The sequence below is a fragment of the Lepidochelys kempii genome, chromosome 20, assembly GCF_965140265.1.
Source record: "Lepidochelys kempii isolate rLepKem1 chromosome 20, rLepKem1.hap2, whole genome shotgun sequence".
Lineage (NCBI taxonomy): Eukaryota > Metazoa > Chordata > Testudines > Cheloniidae > Lepidochelys > Lepidochelys kempii.
Window position 1 is genome coordinate 9,917,575 of NC_133275.1, and position 8,071 is coordinate 9,925,645.

Here is an 8,071-nt window from a genome sequence, read left to right on the forward strand (position 1 = left end):
CATTCCCAACTAGTCACATTGAAATAAGGTGCTATTGGGCTGTTAGGAACACAATCCTGTCCTGATAATGCCTATTGCCTCCAGAGAAAGGGAAGGGCCGAGAAGATGTAAAAGGAAACTTAGTTTGATAGCATCCTGTCTGGCAAGAACTCACTTATCACTAGCAGGGATGTGAAATCCTCATTTCTGGGTTTGTTCTATCACTGTAGTCCCCATTTCCCCATTGTTTGTCTGTATAATCTCTGTCTGGTTCTGTGATTGTTTCTCTCTGCTGTATAATTAATTTTGCTGGCTGTAAACTAATTAAGGTGGTGGGATATAATTGGTTACATAATCATGTTACAATATGTTAGGATTGGTTAGTTAAATTTCAGGAAAAGGATTGGTTAAGGTACAGCTAAGCAGAAGTCAAGTTTTACTATATAGTCTGCAGTCAATCAGGAAGTGAGGGGGTGGGTGTGTGGGTGGGGGAAATGGGAACAGGGAATGGGGGTGGGGAAATTGGAATCATGGTTTGCTAAAGGGGGAAATGGGAACAGGGAATGGGACTGGGGAAATTGGAATCATGTTTGGCTAAGGGCAGGAATGGGAACAGGGACACAGCTGTAAGGCTCTGTGGTGTCAGAGCTGGGAAGGGGGACACTAAGGAAGGAAACTGAAATCATGCTTGCTGGAAGTTCACCCAATAAACATGGAATTGTTTGCACCTTTGGACTTTGGGTATTGTTGCTCTCTGTTCATCTGAGAAGGACCAGGGAAGTGAGTGGGTGAAGGAATAAGCCCCCTAACACACATGGGGATGGGGGGAGTGGGTTTCTGAGTGGGGGTGGAGGGACACATGTGGACGGGGGTGCAAGGACCCATGGGTGTGCAGGAACACATGGAGACAGGGGCAGATGTGCCTTACTGAATGGGAGAGGTTAGGGGTCAGACAGGGTCTGCATGGGGGCAGCTGCCTAACAATTCCTCCCTGCCCCTCCCAAAAAAACTGTTCCATACTTTTCTCACCCATACCCAGCAACGCTCCAAGTTCACACCCAGGCTCCTTCCCAGCAATTTACTTCCCTCCATTACCCTTGACTCTACCGAGCCTTTGCACTGCGCCTAAGGGGTGCAAGAAATATGGTTCTGTATTGAGTTTAAATGAATTATTACTCAGAGTTCTGTATTAACATGCAGAGTAAGGAATTGGTTTGTCAAAAAACATTTCCTGAATCCTTTTTGTTGTCTGTATTCATACAGACATACTTGCTGACAGGTATTTTGAAATAAATAACCAAAAATCATTTTAACGGGTGTAATTATATTGTATTATTTTGACAAACAAAATATGCAGAATTTTGCAGAACCTCTAAAATATTGTACGCATCATTTTTATTTTTTTCTTGCAGAATTCCCCCAGTAGAAAATATATAGATAAGGGTCCCTTCAATGCTATAATCTCAATAACATGTCAACATAACAAAGGAGTGTTGGCTAGGCTTTAGAGCAGGGAGTCAGTTCACTTGGGTTTTATTCACATTCTTTGACTAACTTGCTAAGTGGTGTTGAGCAAGTTACTTAATTCCCTGTGACACAAGTCATCCGTAAATGGGGATAATGCTTCCCTTTCTCACAAGGGTGCTGTGAGTCTTAATTCATTAGTATTAGGGAAGTGCTTTGAGATTTTTGGACGAAGATGCTAAAGAAGGGCAAAAATTATTAGAAGAGATTACTGCTAGTCCGATGGTGTACTTTTACTGTCTACAGCCCATGTACTCCACTGTGTGTAAAAGGGCAATGCTCTCTTTATAGAGCATTGTATCATCCTGATCTGTAAGAACAGCATTTTGCATGATGAGTTTACGCCTGAGGAATACTGGTTCTCCTGATGGTGCCCCAGGCTAAGTTCTACACTGAATTACCCCCGTGCAGTCCCTTGTACCCCCATGAAGTCAGGCAGAATTTGGTGTGGACACCTGGAAAGCGGATGCAATTTCATGAAAGTGCCCTACCTCATCCTTTTGCAGTTTCTCGAGCAGAACTGTCAGAACGATAGCCAGCTTGGTCTCGGCTATAAAGGCAATCCTGAGGGCAATTTTGCCCTTATCTTGGTCATCCATATGTGCCAGGAGGGAAACAACCTCATTATAAACACCTGAAATTAAATAAAAGGATTCGGCTGGTTACCACTGACAGCAGAAATTGGTGCTGGCCTCTTTAATTCACTATCCAGTCAAGATTCTGCAGGAGCCCAAACACTGTGAGAAGTAGACCTGGGAATCCTGGAAATCCTCTTCCTTCCTCCTCATGACCAGGTTTGTTTGCTGAACTCCCCAGTGTGCTTGGGGGGAAATCATCATGAAGCAATTTGCTCCTTTCAAGTAGGTCCCCACGTAAAATAATCTTCCTTTCCCTCTTTACTGTCAATTGATAAGTTTTGATAGCATACAGAATAATAATTTAACTCTAAGCCAAGAAATAGAGCTAAAGTTAAGCACATGCTGAGGAGTTTTGCTTAGTCAGGGCCTCATTTTCAAAAATCTTGAGCACCCAGATGTACCTATTAGCTATGCTGGGAACTTTTGGGGCTCGGTATCTCTTGAAAATCAGGCCACTGTTGGAGACCTCAGTATGAATTTAGAAGCTTAACTTTAGGCCCCTTGTTTTGAAGAAAGCCTTTAATCTTCTTTTATGGTCGTTTAAATAATTGCAGAGAAGACTCATGGAACGGAGTTCATCCAGTTCATAGAATATCAGGGTTGGAAGGGACCTCAGGAGGTCATCTAGTCCGACCCCCTGCTGAAAGCAGGACCAATCCCCAACTTTTGCCCCAGATCCCTAAATGGCCCCCTCAAGGATTGAACTCACAGCTCAAACCACTGAGCTATCCCTCCCCCCTGTACAGTTGCCTGTAGAGGTCATAAAGGAATTCCCCTGCCCCCCACCCCCACCCCCATGCACAATTGGCGAGGTGTACGCTGTGAGTGGGGTGGGGTGGGGTGGGTCCCTCCAACCTTCATCTGAAGCATCAGGGATTGACCATAGCAGGAGATGGGACACCTGGTAGGGTGGACCAGTGCTCTAAAATGGTTCAGAGAATCTGTTTCCTTAGCTGTCCTGCTCACATGCTCAGGGTCCAACTGATCTCCAGAGTTGTGGGTGGGAAGGAATTTCCCCCTGGTCGGATTGGCAGGGACCTTTGAGTGGCAGGATGGGGCACTGATCACCTGCTAGGATAATCTGAGTATATCTGACCCAATCAATTCTCGGCCATTGCAAGGGCCTCAGGCATTGGTGGAACCTCAGTCTCTCCTGTCCTCTGCCGACGGCACACAACAGTTTTGTCTCCTACAGACTGAAATGTTTTTGTCCAAGACAAGTTTTGGGGTTCAGTGTAGGGTTGCTAGGTGAAATTTAGTGGCCTGTGAAATACAGGAAGTCAGACTAGATGATCTAATGGTCCCTTCTGGCCTTAAACTCTAGGAAACAATGAAATAGCTGGTGTATGAAAAAAAAACAGGATTTGATCTCCCATGTATCTCTTCGCTCTGGGCAGAAATTCTCCAGGAGACTTAATATTTCACAAGAAATCTGAAATGCCGTATTTATCTGTCTCCATTGTAACAGCATTCCAAGCATGAAGGAGGAACTAACAAGATTTCCCCTTCCCAGGAAAGACTACTTGAGGTTAGGTGATTGCCCATCCGTTATGCAAATTGCATCCTTCAGTTGTAACACCCAGATGCAAACGGAATCATGACTGTAACCTACTCTGCCCATCTGTGTGGGATGAGGAGCACTAGTGTTGCTAAGAAATGTGACCCCATGCTTTGTTCTCTTGCATTTAAGATAGTAGCAGAGCTTCATTTAGACAGCTAGAGGAGAAGTCCTTCTGCCTTTTTTGTTCTAATTTCCCCTATCGCTGATGGAGTTGGCTCCATGGATGCAGAAGACGCAAAATGAGGACCCATAACAAACATAAAACAACTGGGAGAAAAGAAGGAAGACCTCCCCCATAACATTCCCTAGAAACTCAGATTCTCAGGAAAGTTTCCAGGTCCAGAGGCTGTAGGCCAACTCCTCAACTGGTGTAAATCAACACAGCTACAAGGAAGTCAAAGGAGGGACACTGGTTTACAGCAGCTGAGGTTCTGCTCACACAAATGGAGAACATTACAGCTCATCTGTATGCCTATGCTTTCTAAATGTGTGTGTGAATATAGAATGGATATAGAGAATACAGTGCTGACCCTTACCTCTGTCGGTTACCTCCTGATCACTCACAAATGTATTCATGTTTTAATCTTTCCTCAACACTTCCTCCAGTCCTTTCTCCAAAGAGCTCCAGTACTGATAGGCAGCTGGCCTCTCAGGCTGTCCTGTCCGGAATAGCCAGTTAAGATTATGCAAGCACTATTATGACATCGCTGTGACTGTGACATAGCACATAAACTGCTGCTGACCAGGTAGGTGCTGTGATGACATGGACAAGAGTCTCAAAGGTATTTAGGCTCCTAACTCGCACTGAAATCAATAGATGTGAGGAACCTAAATACATTTCAATATCTGGGCCCATCCATGTACGCAGTCCAATAGGTGGCTAAATTTGCTCCAGTGTAGAATTTCTCATTCGCTCGAAATCGTTTTGAATTTTGGTTCCGTCCCTCTCTCAGTTTGCCACACTTTCCAATATTGGTTTTACTGGAAAATCTGCTCCTGCTTGAATGGATAGAAAATAAAAGCACCGAACAAAGAAAGAGAAGAAACTGCCTTGGAGAATGCACAGTGACACTTGAGTGTGGGTGGTTGGTTTCTTTTGCTTTTTAATTTGGTTGATTAAAAAGCTTGATGAAATCTTATTGGACTGTATTACAAATCTTGAAATCTATCCTTCATGATCCCTTTCACCCAAATCACCTTCCACCTTCACATTCACAACCAGCTCCTCCCTGCTGGTCAGAATCAAGTCTACAGTGGCTGTCCCCCCGGTTTCTTCCTCCATTTTCTGAAACAAAGCATTGTCCCCAGTACATTCCAGAAACTTATTGGGTAATTTGGGGTTTTACCATTTCCTTTTTCAGCAGATGTCTGGGTAGGTAAAGTCCCCCATTACAATCAGGATTTGTGTTTTGCATATTTCTGTTGTTTGTTCTAGAAATGCCTCCTCTCCCTCCTCTTCCTGATTTGGTGGTCTGTAATAGACCCCTACCAGGACCTCACCCCTGTTTATTCCCTCTTTTATCTTTACTCAGAGACTTTCAACTGGTCTGCTTCTCACCTCCTTCTGGACCTCAGAACAGGTTTACAATGCAATATGTCCTCTCTTTTTTTTCCTGCCTGTCCTTCCTCAACAAGCTATAGCCCTCTATACCAATAGTCCAGTCATGAGATTTATCCCATCAAGTATCTGTGATGCAGTTAAGCTCAGTTAAGATTTATGTTCTAAAACTCCCAGTTCTTACTGTTTATTCCCCATTAGTATTCCTCCTTGCTTGTGTGTACAGACATCTAAGATGTTAAGCAGATGCCCCCATGGATTTCCCTCTTGTTTCTCCTATAATTCTACTGCAATTTTCCACATCTACTTCTCCCCACACAGCTAGTCCTCTATTAAGGCCACCTTTTTTTACCTGGTGGCTTTTTTCACCTGCCCCCTCTGAACTTCGTTTTAAGCTCTTCTCCTAAGGTTGGTGAGTCAGTGCATGAAGATGTTCTTCTCCTTCTTGGTCAGACGGACCCCATCTCTTCCCAGCAAACCTCCTTCCTGCAATAGCATCCCATGGTAGAGGAAGTCAAAGCCTCCCAGAGACCCATCTTCATAACCCTATTCTGTGGGCATGCCTACCATTGAGTGTGTATTGAGCAGAAAGAACACTCAGTGCAGGAGACAAGGGGACTGAGTTAAACTGCAGATGTCAGGTTCACAAACTTCCATTTTCCGTGACTAATCTCTTAAGCTAGTGAGGATGGCCACGGTATAAAAATATTTCTGGAGATCAGCATGTGATTATTTGTATTGCAGTACTGCCTCACAGTCCCAGTCACAGAGTAGGATCCCATTGCGCTCGGACCTGTAGAAACAGAGAACAAGATGGTCCTTAACTGTCATTAATTAATTAACACATCTTAACAGCACAACAAACAAACAAGAGGATAATAAAGCAAGCAAAAAAGCCCCCTTTGACCAGGTACCAGCAGATAACTAATATAGAGCTACCTATTTCGGGAACTTTCTTCCTGATTCAGGGTCTGATGTGACTCAGCCCCTGTTCCATGCCATTGTGTAAACTGGGGACTCGTACATTTGCACAAGATGGAAAGTATCCAGTGGCACACCATTGAGGCCTACTCCAGTTTTAGTACATAAACAGCAGGCCACTCTGCAAGAAGCTAAGGGCATGGTCAGCACAGAGAGTTTGCCTGTCTCTGTGCTGGTGTTCTGCACCCCTCACTGACTACACCTGGCTCCATAAAGTCGGGCCTTTCAAAAATGCAGCATCAGGTAGGAGCACAGGTAATTGTAAGAATGCTTGCTCATTGCAGCTGTTACCATCCGGGCAAGGCATCCACATATAAGTCCAGTACGGATGGACCAGTGATGGGAAGAGTGTTCATGCATGTGACAAGTAACACCATGAACTATGTAATGCCACAGAATAAATTAAGTTCAAGAACAGAACAAGAGTATGTGTGGCAAAGCCATGACAAACACTGTGCAGGCATCAAGGAGCTCATAAATTAGCACATCATCACCCCAACACTGCCTCAGCTTGACTTAGAGCTTGGGCAACAGTAGACCCTCAAAAGGAGGAGGCCACAGCTTTACACCCGTGGTCACTGTGATGTTAACTGGCTGCATTTGACAAGAGCTGGATCAGAGGTTGACTTTGAGTGTATTTACAGGGGGAAGGTTTTCACAACACAAGCCTTGTGCACACACACAAATAGTGTTCTGCAGCAGTGCAAGTTGAGCTGCAGCAATGAGCAGCGGGATCCTGCTTGGGCTCGTAATTCATACACTTCTCTCACTAATGAGGATCAACAGATCAACCCATACTGAATGCAGCTTGACAATATACCATCACTTAAAACACATTACAGTCAGAGAGGATGATAAATATTCCATTTATACACATTATGTACAAGGCCCAAAATGACTGAGGGTGCAAGAAAACAAAGCTGGTAAATACAGAAAATGCATTTGTCATAAATATAAAGGGAAGGGTAAACCCCTTTAAAATCCCTCCTGGCCAGAGGAAAAATCCTCTCACCCATAAAGGGTTAAGAAGCTAAAGGTAACCTCGTTGGCACCTGACCAAAATGACCAATGAGGAGACAAGATCCTTTCAAAAGCTGGGAGGAGGGAGAAAAAACAAAGGGTCTCTCTGTCTGCCTGCCTGCGTGCTGCTGCTGCTGGGGACAGAACAGGACTGGAGTCTTAGAACTTTTAGGAAGTAATCTAGCTAGGTATGTGTTAGATTATGATTTCTTTAAATGGCTGAGAAGAGTTGTGCTGAATAGAATGACTATTCTTGTCTGTGTGTCTTTTTTGTAACTTAAGGTTTTGCCTAGAGGGATTCTCTATGTTTGGAATCTAATTACCCTGTAAGGTATCTACCATCCTGATTTTACAGAAGTATTCCTTTACTTCTATTAAAAGTCTTCTTGTAAGAAAACTGAAAGCTTTTTCATTGTTCTAAGATCCAAGGGTGTGGGTCTGTGGTCACCTATGCAAATTGGTGAGGATTTTTACCAAACCTTCCCCAGGAAGTGGGGTGCAAGAGTTGGGAGGATTTTGGGGGGAAAGACGTATCCAAACTACGTTTCCCAGTAAACCCAGTTAAAGTTTGGTGGTGGCAGTGGAAATTCCAAGGGCAAAGGGTCAAATTAATTTGTACCTTGGGGAAGTTTTAACCTAAGCTGGTAAAAGTAAGCTTAGGAGGTTTTCATGCAGGTCCCCACATCTGTACCCTAGAGTTCAGAGTGGGGAAGGAACCTTGACAGCATTACTGAAAAAACAGCTGCAGATTGACTCCTGCTAGCAAGAAGCTTCTGTACAATGTACAGTAAGATATTGGGCTTAACCCAA